This window comes from Castor canadensis, chromosome 4, assembly GCF_047511655.1.
Source record: "Castor canadensis chromosome 4, mCasCan1.hap1v2, whole genome shotgun sequence".
Taxonomy (NCBI): Eukaryota; Metazoa; Chordata; class Mammalia; order Rodentia; family Castoridae; genus Castor; species Castor canadensis.
This window is the reverse complement of record NC_133389.1, coordinates 27,392,702-27,404,792: the sequence shown is the minus strand read 5'-3', so window position 1 is coordinate 27,404,792 and position 12,091 is coordinate 27,392,702. Positions and strand designations below refer to the sequence as shown.

The window sequence follows — 12,091 nt, the reverse complement described above, 5'->3', positions numbered from 1 at the left end:
GGGCATCCACAGCAGTTTGGTTGGGGCTTCTCGGATATTTACAGCAGTGGTTTAAATATTGTATGTCAGAAGAATTAAAGATACAAAAGGAGCCGGGCACTGGTGGCTCACACCTGTAATTCTAGTTACTTGGGAGGCTGAAATCAGGAGGTTGGAAGTTTAAGACCAGCCTAGGCAAATAGTTCTTGAGACACCCCTATCTCCAAAATAACCACAGTAAAATGGACTACAGTCATGTCTAGACCAGTAGAGCACCTGTTTTGCAAGCACCAAGCCCTGAGTTCAAATCCCAGTCCCAGCAAAAAAAAAAAAAAAAAAAAAAGGCCCAGAGGTCTGGGCTGCTTTGAACTTGACATTGGAAGAGGATGTGGTTGACAACGATGATTCATGGAGGTTAGCCAATATGTGGAAACACAATTATCATTCCATGGTAGATAAAGGTATTAGAAGCTGACCAACTGAAACCATAACATAGGATCAGAAAAAGCTCCCATTTTCAGTCAAAAAAGACACAACGCATAAGAAAAAACATTCCAAAAATATGCATGAGCTATGTGAAGAAAACCTTAAAATGCTGAAGAACAGTTAAATATTCTGCTCTTGCTTCTTGTTGTTTTTGCAATGTTGGGACTCGAACCCAGGGCCTTGCACATGCTAAGCAAGTGCTTTACTACCGAGCTACACTGCAGCCCTTGAGCACTCTGGTCTTGGATGAGAAGTCTCCATGTTATAAAGATAGTAATCCTCCTCAAATGAATGTTTAATTTAACTTGATCCCAATAGAAATGCCCACTGAATTTAAGCAAGAAATTTGGTCAGGCTGATACACTAAAGTGTAGATGAAACGTAAAAGCTAAGTCAAAAATGAAAATAAGAATGATAGAAGCCAGCCATGGTGGTACCTGACTATAATCCCAGCGCTCAGGATGCTAAAGCAGGAGAATTGAGAGTTTAAGGGCAGCCTGGGCTACATAGTGAGACCCTGTTTCAAAAAAAGTGATGGAACAGGTATGAGGCCAATCAAATATTTATAAACACTATAAAGCTTTAAAATTAAAATAGATTCTGATGGACACAGCCTAGGTGAATCCATGCAACAGAGTGGAGAAGCCAGAAATAGGTTTAAAAACACATGGCTCTTTTCAAAGAACCAATTTATGGTTTCAATAATTTTCTGTACTATATGTCTATTTTCTGTTTTGTTAACTTGTGTTCTTTTCTTTATTATTTTCTTCTTTCTTTGGGCTTAATATAATTTTTTTCCTAACTAATAAGTATTAAATCATTGATTTCAGCTTTTCTACATTTATAATTTAAATATACATACATATATATTTCTTTCAGTACAACTTGAGCTACAAATATTGATATTTATATTTTCAGTATTATTTAATTCACAATATTTCTACTTTCTGTTTGCTCCATGGGTTATTTAGAAGTATGCTGCTTAATTTCCAAATATTTTGGAGGATTTTCTAGCCTTCTTTTTGTATCTTAATTTCACATGGTCAGAGAACGTATACCGTATGGTTTCAAATACACATGAATGTTAGTTATCTATAAAGACACACACATACTCGTTATTTATTTTTGGGTTTTTTGAGACCAGGTGTGGTGCTGCAGGCCTGTATACCTAGCACTTGGGAGACTGAGCCAGGAAGATTTTGAGTTTGAGGTAAGCTTGGGCTACACGGTGAGGTCCTGTCTCAAAATAACCAAAAATAAATAACAAGTGTGTGTGTGTGTTGCTTGTGTCTGTGTGTGGCATTTAAAATCAGTTGGGATAAAATGGATGTCTAATAAATGGAATTGGGCCAGCTGTATAGGTTCCTGGGAAAAAAGAATGTGTTATCTTTTTCATTCCATATGACAAAGGAAATTCCAGATGGATCTTAGATCTAAATGTAAAAACTAAAGCCATAAAAAATATTACAGGAACATAGTTGAAATTCTTTTAAAATTTCAGGCTGGGCAAATAGTTTCAGCCAGAACCCTAAATGATTGATGAATTTAATCTACATAAATATTCAATGCTTTGAGTGGCCTAATCTACAAGAAATGGCTCTTAGAAGTGAGATGAGGGGTAGATTCAGGAAGAGTATGTGTAAAATGATATACAGAAATTGGCCCAAACAATGTATGCACGTATGAATTAATGAATAAAGAAAAGAAAGAATAAAGAAAATAAAATTATATACTGAGGCTGGGCATGGTGGCACACTTCTGTAATCCCAGCACTTGGGATGCTAAGGCAAGAGGGTCCCAAGTTCAAGTCCAGCCTGAGCTACATAGCAAGATGTTGCTTCAAAAAAAAAACAACAACAAATATAATCCTATGTTCTGTCAGAGTTCAGGAAGCTGGATCTCACAACAGCTGGATTCTGAATGATCACTAGGACTTGCCGAGAGGAGGTGGGGTAAGGAGCATCTCAGGATGTTAAAACAAGCAAGCAGACAAAAACATTTGGATTGTCCCAGCTTTGTGCCAGCTTTCTGGGAGAGCTGGCACGTGATTCAGTTTTTCTGGATATCTTTCTAGACATCTCATGTCATGTTGACATTACCCAGGGCCCTGATATGAAAAGTAGGTTAAGGGTGCTAAAAGTCTTCCATGAAGACCACACTGGGGCATCCAGGAGCCTAAACTCCATCCAGTTTTGGGTGTCACCGCTCAGCTAGCCTTGTGACATCACTTGGAGACATCCACGAACTCTACTGGGTACTATTCCCTCAGCTATGAAGAAGAAGGTGAAGAGAGGCAGGGGTCAGAAGTACAAACTCTGGAGCCAGACTACCTAGACTCAAATCTTGGCTCTGACTCCAGTGAGCATTCTACCTCAAAATCCGCATCTGTAAAATGGAGGGATAATGATGGTACCTTCATCCTAGAATAATGTTCTAAGAATTTAATTAATTAATTAATTAATAGTTATTAACTGCGTTAAACACCTAGAAAAGTAACTGGCATAGATGAGTTCCATAAATGTTAGATATAAAAACAGTAATCATAGCCGGGTACCCGTGGCTCACGCCTGTAATCCTAGCTATTCAGGAGGCAGAGATCTGGAGGATCACAGTTTGAAGCCAGCCCGGGCAGATAGTTCGCAAGACCCTATCTCAAAAAGACCCATCACAAAATGGGCTGGTGGAGTGGCTCAAGGTATAGGCCCCAAGTTCAAACCCCAGTACTGTTAAAAAAATAAATAAATAAAGCCAAGCAATCATCAGCTCATGTTGTAATCCCAGCTACTCAGGAGACAGAGATCAGAAGAATCAAGATTTGAGAATAGCCTGGGCAAAAAGTTAGCAAAACTCTATCACAACAAACAAGCTGGGTGTGGTGGGGTACTCCTGTAATCCCAGTTGCATGGGTAGGGGAACAGGATCTGAGGCTGATCTAGGCAAAACTGGGAGACCCCCCCTGTGAAAACTAAGTAAAGCCAAAAAAAGGATGACGATGTGGCTGAAGTAGTAGAATGCCTGCCTAGCAAGTGCAAGGCCCTGAATTCAGACCCCAGTACCACAAAAAAAACATCAGTCTTACAATTTTTTTCAATTTAATTTGTTTTGGAGACTGAGTCTCACTATGTAGCAAAGTCTGGTCTCAAATTCACCATCTTCCCGCTTTGGCCTCCTAAGTCCTGGGAACGCAAGTGTGTACCACACGTCCAGTTACGATTCTGATTAATGAAGTGGACCTGGATGTGGAAACGACCAACTGTAGTTCCAGGAGGTAGATGACTTCATTTCGAGGTAAAGATGACATTTTAGATCCTGAAATAAGAGATGCCGGGGGAGTCTCTTTCATCTGGAATTGTGGACTCAGGGCTGGGAAGAACATTCGAACTGGTCGATCAGAGAGGTCACTCAGCCTGTTTGGAGACTTTGGGGCGGGAAGAGCAAATGCTCTGCTTTCAAGGAAAGCTGCCCTTCCCAGGCTGGGCTTTCTAGTCAGAGGCTGACCTCAAGCCAAGCTGAAGTTCGCCTGCTTATAACTTTCACTTATAACCCACTGATTCCCACCTGCCTCAGCAGCTGTGGGACAAATGCAATGTCCTTCCACCTGCCACCCTTCTGGAAAATCTTCCTACAATCTGCTTCACTTGCTCTGCTAGGACTACACCCACCCTGTTCTGTCAGGCTATCACCCAGCTCAGGATGTCCACTGAGGTCACCTTTCTCTGGGGAAAATCGGTTGGTCAATGTTTCTGTTGAAAGCTGGTTCCCAGATCACAGTGTTTGAGTTTGGGATGTCCTAGGCATGAGAGTGAATGAATGAATAAGAGAGTGAATGAATGAATGAGTGAGTGAACGAGTGAGTGGATGAATAAGTGAATGGATAGGTGAAAGAATGAATGAAGTGGTCCAAGAAACTAACATATGAGAACTCTCTTATGCTTTTATTAATTGCTTATATTAACTCTTCCAAGAGGAGTCACCAGCCTCTTGCTTGGGGGTGCAGGCACGCCTCTCCAGAGCCCCTCACTCCCTGGGGAGAAAAGGCTGCACTGATTGGTGCCCACTCCCTGCCCCATAGCCTGCCAACCAGAAGGTAGCACACAGAGAAGGGCAGTCAGAAACAAGCATTCCAACCAGGCAGGGAAGACTCTGCAGGCCCTGTCTCTCCTCATAGGCTCAGGGTTATTGGGGTGCTCATTAGTACAAATATTCCTGGTTCCATTTCCAGATGAAAGGTAGAAATGCACTTCCTGTGCCCCTGGAGTTAGGTGCAGCTAAGTGACTTTGTTTAGCTAAAAAGCCTGGCACTGTCATCTTGTTCTTTTCTCCTGCCTGTGACAATCATACCCACACAGAGCCTCCCAGGGTGAGGCTGGCCCAGTGCAGAGCCCTCTGCTAACTACAATGGGCACCAACCACACGTGAAAAATAGACCTTTGCTGCTGTTACTATGCTGCTGGGAAGAAAGGGGGATGTGCCTACCTACACCTGCTGTGCTGACCTGACCACAGGCATCTGGGAATGGAAGATGACAGCCCTGGTAGATGGAGCCATAGGGCCCAGAGAGAGGGCTGGACCCTGTCACATCCAAGTGAGATCTGAGAAAGTCACTTGCCCCATAGACTTCCTTTTTTTTTCTTCCTTCATTTATTTATTTGTTTGTTTGTTTTGTGGTGCTGGGGATTAAACCCAGCTCCTCATACCTGCTAGGCAAGGGCCCTACCACTGAGCTACAGCCCCAGACCCAACCTTCCTTTTCTTATTTATACAAGAAAATAATTTGGTTAGAAGATCTTCCCTAAGCCTCTGATGTCTGTCAGATAACACAATCTTTTTTTTTTTTTTTTTGTGGGACTGGGGTTTGAACTCAGGGCTTCACATTTGCTAAGCAGGTACTCTGCTGTTTGAGCCATGCCTCCAGTCCATTTTGCTCTGTTTATTTTGGAGATGGGTCTTGTGAACTGTTTGCCCAGGCTGGCCTTGAACCTTGATCCTTCTGGTCTCAGCCTCCCAAGTAGCTAGGTGTGAGCCACTAACATCCAGCTCCTAACAGGGCAATCTCAAAGCAAGAGGTCATTGAGGAAAACTGGAAAAGGGTACAACAGCATCTACCAACAGTATTTCTTCCAACTGCATGTGAATTTATGATGCTCCAGAAAAAAATACTTACAAAGAAAGGAAACCCCTGAAAGTGCAGCCCAGTTCCTAAAGTACTGGTTTGAGAGTTTGATGGTACAATTCTTCAGAACAAAACTCTCCCAAAACCTCCCTGGGATTTCCCGGGAGTTGGGTGATAATGACTGTGTCCCTCGTTTTCTTTTCTTAGCAGGATTTGACCCCCTACCCATCCCCAGACTGCTGGAAACTCAGTCAACTCTTAATAATGGCATACCATTATTAAGATAATAATAATAATGGCATCCCATGTTCCTGTTTAACTCAACTGCAAATATTAAATATTCAGATATCTATTTTACAATGTAAAAACTTTCAGGTAGTTCTATTATTTGATGCTAGAAAGGAAGGTAAACATTGGTTGTTAGCCAGGCACACGCCTGTAATCCTAGCTACTCAGGAGGAAGACATCAGGAGGTTCGAAGCCAGCACTGGGGAAATAGTTCACAAGACCCTATCTTGAAAAAAAATCATCACAAAAACAGGACTGGTAAAATGGCTCAAGTGGAAGAGCACCTGCCTAAGAAGTGTGAGGCCTTGAGTTCAAACCCCCAGTACCGTCAGAAAAAAAAAAAGCATGTTAGTTGTGCTTAAATGGGGGTGGGGATGATAAATTAGACCTTAAATAAGGAAATAAACTCTGGGGCCACAGGGCAGCTTGTTTGGTCTGGTCTGCCAGCGGATACTGGAAGGGAGAACCTTTAGGCGGCTCATGGGCCTGCCTGCTGGGCCTTTAGGCCTCTTTGGTGACCACACCATGTCCTCTGAATGGCCCTTGGTAGTCAGGGTGTGAGACAGGGCACTAGACAGAGCTGTGGGCAGATTCCGCCCTCTGGCTGAGTCCAGCCTCTCTCCCCCTCCTTCTCCTGTTTTTCTGAAATGAACTTAGGGCTGGACTAGTTAGGCCACACTAGCCACAATGAAATCATATACAACTTTATTTTTTGCAGTGCTGGGAATCAAAGCCAGGGCCTTCCCTGTGTGTGCTACACAAGTATATTGACACTTCCCAACTCCCCAAGCACAGGCACCAGCCTTTCCCTATGCCCCCACGTTCCAAGCATAAGACTCCACCTTGGACCCCTAGCACCCAGGCAAGGCTAACAATGACAGGGCGGTGGGGGGGGTGCTGGAGAGTGAAGCCAAGACCTTGCAAACACTAGGCAAGCACTCAACTCAGGCTCATGTACCAACACAGCACAGGAGTAGGAGATCCTCTTTAATAAAAGGTAAGGTGAGGCACAGATAAGTAAGTTTGGGCTAAGGTCACCAGGCTGGTGCTAGCACTGACCTTTCTTGCATTCGATTTCCTCCCCAAAGATGTACTTGTACTCAGCCCCATAAACTGATGAAGAGAATTTACCGCTCCAACAGGGGCCCAGAGGGAAAGCCCTGGTTTTTTATTTTTGGTTTGTTTGGTTTTGGTGGAAGTGGGGTTTGAACTCAGGGCTTCACACTTGCAAAGCAGACCCTCTACCACTTGAACCACACCTCCAGTCCATTTTGCTCTGGTTATTTTGGAAATAGGGTCTCGAGAATTATTTGCCTGGGCTGGCCTCCAACCACAATTCTCCTGATCTCAAACTCCCAATTAGCTAGGATTACAGGCATGAGCCACGGTCTCAAGCCCTCATTTGACAGGGCAAGGACTCTCCATGTCTGCATCACCTTCTTTATGCCCTGAGGCAAATCACTTGCCTTTCTAAGTATCTCTGCCTCCTGGGAGGACAGCTCTAAAGTTTAAGATTTGAAACCGACTGATATGATTTATAAGCTTTTGTGGACACGTAACTTGTGTACAAAATACTGCATGGATTATAAGTACACAGCTTGGTAACTTATCACCAACTACATCGATAACCATGTCCCAGATCAAAAAGGCAGAGCATGCTTGGTACCCAGAATCTCCCTGACAATCCCCAGCAAGGGCGAACACCTGAGATTACATTAGCCTGCTTTTGAATTTTATGTAAATGGGATCTCCACGTCTTAAAAACACGCATTCTTTTTATCCTTCTACAAATGTAAGTTTTACATACAGAGGAATTTCATGATGGAGTAGTTTTCTGTTTTGGCAATCACAAGCTGCTTGAAAGTCACACTAGGTGGACCATGGAGTGATTTAAAAATTAAATTATGAGCTGGAGGTGGGGCTCAAGCAACAGAGCACCTGCTTTTGCAACCACAGAGCACTTTGCAACCACAAAGCCCTGAGTTCAAATCCCATACCATAAAAAAAAACTAAATTATTTTACTATGCCTGATCAACTCACTAACTCAGACTCAGCAGTTTACTTTCTCAGGGTCCCTTGGGGGGCCATTGCTAGCCTTTCTCCTTCTCCTTAGAGTGTGTGCCTAGCAAGCATGAGCCCTAAGTTCAAAAATCATGCTTTGCCAGGCACCAGTGGCTACGCCTGTAATCCCACCTACTCAGGAGGCAGACATCAGGAGGATCATGGTTTGAAGCCAGCCCGGACAAACAGTTCTCAAGATCCTATCTTGAAAAAGCCCATCATGGAAAAGGGCTGGTGGAGTAGCTCAAGGTATAGGCCCTGAGTTCAAGCTCCAGTGCTGAAAAAAAAAAATAATGGTGATAGAGGTATGGTTCAAGTGGCAAGCGTCAGGCCCTGAGTGCTAACCCCTAGTTTTAGACAGTGCAGAGGTCCCATATATTCCACACTCAATTTCCATCTTAAACTGTACATTTACCCCGAGATAACATTTACCACAACTAACACTGGTATGTTAAAGAACAACTTGTTCTTTAATGTCGTTTTTCTTTCGGTGTCTATACAAGATAGCATATTATATTTAATTCTCATGCCTGTTTAGACTCTACCAGTTTCTCAGATTTTCTTTATTTTTGATGATCTTGGGTTGGCAGAGTGGTTCAAACAGTAAAAGCACTTGCCTAACAAGAGTGAGACCCTGAGTTCAAACCCCAGTGTCACCAAAAAACAAACCAGCAAACAAACAAACAAATAATTCATGACCTTAACAGTTGGGTAGTTCTGGTCTCTTATTTTGTAGACTGTCCCTCAATTGAGTTTGCTGGTATTTTTTCAAGGTTAACCTAGGGCTGTCAGTTTGGGAAGAAAGTCCATAGAGGTGACCATGCCACTCTCATCCCATCATAACGGGAGCATGCCTTGGCATGGAAGATGTTGACCTTGAACATCTGGCTGGGTAGTGTTTGCCAGGCTTCTCACTATGCCAGTACTGTCCTTATCACCCCGTCCCACACTGTACCCTTGGAAGCCAGTCACTAAAGTGCAGCCCACCCTTAAGGGGAAGGGAATTAAGTTTCTCTTCCTTCTGAGAATATCTGTAGAATTATTTGGAATTATCTGTATGGAAGATTGTCTCTTCTTCATCATTTATGGATTTATTCAATCATTTCTTTGTATTTATTTCATACTTCAGATTAAAATCCAATACTTCATTAATTTTGTTGTGCAAATTGTTCTGGCTCTCTAGAGTTCTTTCAGGTTGGTCCCCATCTCCCTTTGACATATCCACATCCCTTTGATCCTTGAGCACTTACTTGAGAACTGCACTGGCACTCGAGGCTCCTGTGACAGCTTCCTGCCCAGCCCTAGAATCAGCCACTTGTTCAGAGTGGACTTGCAGGTTTGGACCCACCTTTTCCCATGAGATGCAAGCAGGCCCCCTGGAGGGATGTAACCTAGCCTTAATATCTGGTGCAAGCTGGTTATTTGCAAACAACCTGGAATCTAGTTCAAGGTTTTCTGGAGGGGGGCAGTTTCCCATGACTTTGCATTGTTTCCGGTGGTTCTCCTGATATTAGTTTGTTTCTGTGATTAGAGTAGCAATGTCCTCACATTCACCAAAAATAGTTCAGTTTGCTTGAAGCCACTGTCTTCACTCCCTTCCACGATGACGCAGACCGGCCCCAAGTGAGTCAGGCCAAAGCTGGAGGGGGTGGGGGGTTGGAAATCAGACAGGCTTTCCTCCTCAAAGGCCTCTGACCTGCCAGCCTGGAAACTGCTAGATAAAGGTAGATAAGTAGTCAGCTACACAGACACACACACACACACACAGAGAGAGAGAGAGAGAGAGAGAGAGAGAGAGAGAGAGAGAGAGAGAGAGAGAGAGAGAGGAGGGTTGTCAGAAGGCAATGGAACCATTCTCCTGAGAGTCCTTGTTCAAAGGGGATGAACAGGGAGGCACTTGGGCAATCCAGAAATGCAGGTCTGAGCTGGCCTGGGGTTTTAGCTGAGGAGAATGAGTTCTTCAGAACAGGACCAATTAAAACCTTTTAAAATAATTGTTCCCCTGCCTTCTTTCAAAGCTGAGCAGTACTCACCTGCCCTTTCAGTCCTCCTCACCACTCCCCACCTCCCACCCAGTCCATCATTTTAAGTCAAACTTTTGCTTCTCTCCCCTGCTGCCTCTCACCCATCACAGAAATGCTAACACACGTGGTTGGTATTGGGGAGCAGCTGAAAGGGAAGCTGACTCAATCACTGTGGGCTTTGTCCCCTCTCACCTCCCACCTCCACCTGGGCCAGGAAAGGAGCCAGACAGGTTACCAGAGCACATGACCAGGTAGTAAAGCTATCATAGTCACCACCCCGGTTGTGCACTTACTCAGCCTCTGGAGCCTTGGTGTAGGGTAGGTAAGGCCTCCTGGGACAGGGCCATAAACTTTACGGCTCCCCGAAATGTGACACATCATGTTGACTTCACCTGTTCACCTGCATTCTTCTGTCCCTGTCTGAGTCCCTGGAGCTCTGGCTCCCGCGGTGCTCCGCCCCCTCCTCCCTTTGGGGTGGGATGGTTCAAAGGTCTGAAGGTTCCAAAGCTATGTGGAAAATCAAGCTGTGTCTGGAGGTTTCCTCCTGGTAGTAGGGTACTTCATAATTAATGGAACTGCCCGGACCGTGAAGGTTACCTTGACCTTGTCTGAGTGATAAATATAACTGGAGCGGGACCTAGAGCACACCATTCAGAAAAGGGAACTGCTTTCATTTTTGTTCTTTTAAATTTCATCCCCATTTGTGTCTGGGTAGGATCAGCACATTCTCAGGAAGGAAAACCCAGCTTCTGTCCTCTTAATCCCAAGGACAGCTCGGCTGTCTCTCCCTTCGGCTTCCCACATGGCGTGGTCCACTCTCCTCCCACTGGCAGAGGGCAGGGCGCGTGAGCCCCAGCCGCTCTGGCAGGTGGTGGCTGGACTGTGACAGCCACTGGACCTCCAGACGCCTCCCTGCGTCCAGGCGCTTCCCATGATGGAAGGCTTCGCTCCATTAAGAGTTATTTTAGGAATTCCACAAGCACCCCGCCCCCCGCCCCAAGGTGGAAAATTTATGTAAACGAGTCAAAATAAAGCAACACTTTCCTAATAAGTATGTTTGGAGTCACGCTGTGGATGAAGCCGAGCCCCATCCGGAGAGGGCTGCGGACTTAAAGGTTCCAGTGTTCTTCTCCATACAGCGAGACTATTTAAGAAAAAAAAAAAAAAATTGAAGGACGTCTTCAAGTCCCGCGGTCCACGCCCCACACCGCCCCGCAGGTTAGACAGGGCGCGGGTTTGCCCGGGTCACCCGGGCCCGCTGTCCTCGCGGTCCCCGCCCGCCGGGCACGGGTGACAGGCGCGGCCACGGCCTACTCCCAGGTCCCCAGCCACTGCGTCCACTCCCTCCCCACCGCACCCCGGTCCCCCCGGGGAGACCCGGCCAGAGGGAGGGGCCGAGCGGGGAGGCGGGGGAGGAGGAGGGGATCCTTATTCACTGTGGCGTCTGGGGGAGGCAAAGCCGTCCAGGCTGGGGACTGGGGACTCTCCAGGCCGGCCAGGGTGGGGGGAGCCCCCTGGGGTGGGGGAGTCCTTGCTGTATGAAAACAGGTGGGTAGAGACTCCCCGGCGCGGGGTAGCAAGGCAGGAGTGGGGGCATCGGCTCCACTTCCGGGCCGCAGGGGGTCCCAATGCGGAGGGCGGGTGACCAGCCAGACGCCGGGGTGCGCGGCGGGTGACTCAGCCTCGAGGCGGCTGCGCGTGCCCGGAGCCTGGGGGAGGGGCGGCGGGCGCGTGCCCGGGCTCGGCGGGGCGGGAGCGCGCGCGCAGCGCAGGCGCCGGGCGGGGACGGGGGCCCGGCCGTGTGCCGTCTGCCCGGCGCCGTGCTCCGAGCGCCTGCCCGCGCGGGTGGCGCGGGTGGCGCGGGTAGAAGCTCGGGTGGGGACCCGGGCACCACAGAGCTCAGCTTCCAGCCGCCCCGCATGACCCCTAGCCCTGCGTCCCCGGGGTCACCCCGGAGAAGAGCGGCGGAGGAGGTGTGCCGGCCGAAGCGATGGGGAGCCCGGTCTGCAGTCCCCGCAGCTGCGCCCTGGGCTCAGCTTGAGAAGTGGGGGCGCCCCACCGGGCGCCAAGGCGTGGTGGCCATGCCGGGTGCGGGGAGCCGCCCGCGGCGGGACTCGGCCGGGCGGGGCGCGGGCCGCA

General features: G+C 47.0%; 1 long non-coding RNA gene across 1 annotated transcript; it reads right to left on the bottom strand.

The window, feature by feature from the left end:
- Positions 1 to 6,765: 6,765 nt before the first annotated feature.
- On the bottom strand, positions 6,766 to 11,611 carry LOC141422473 (uncharacterized). The gene is made up of 3 exons (XR_012447034.1): positions 11,389 to 11,611; positions 10,246 to 11,096; positions 6,766 to 9,668 (listed from the first exon to the last, which is right to left on the bottom strand). It is a non-coding gene; the product is annotated as an uncharacterized lncRNA (long non-coding RNA).
- Positions 11,612 to 12,091: the final 480 nt, after the last annotated feature.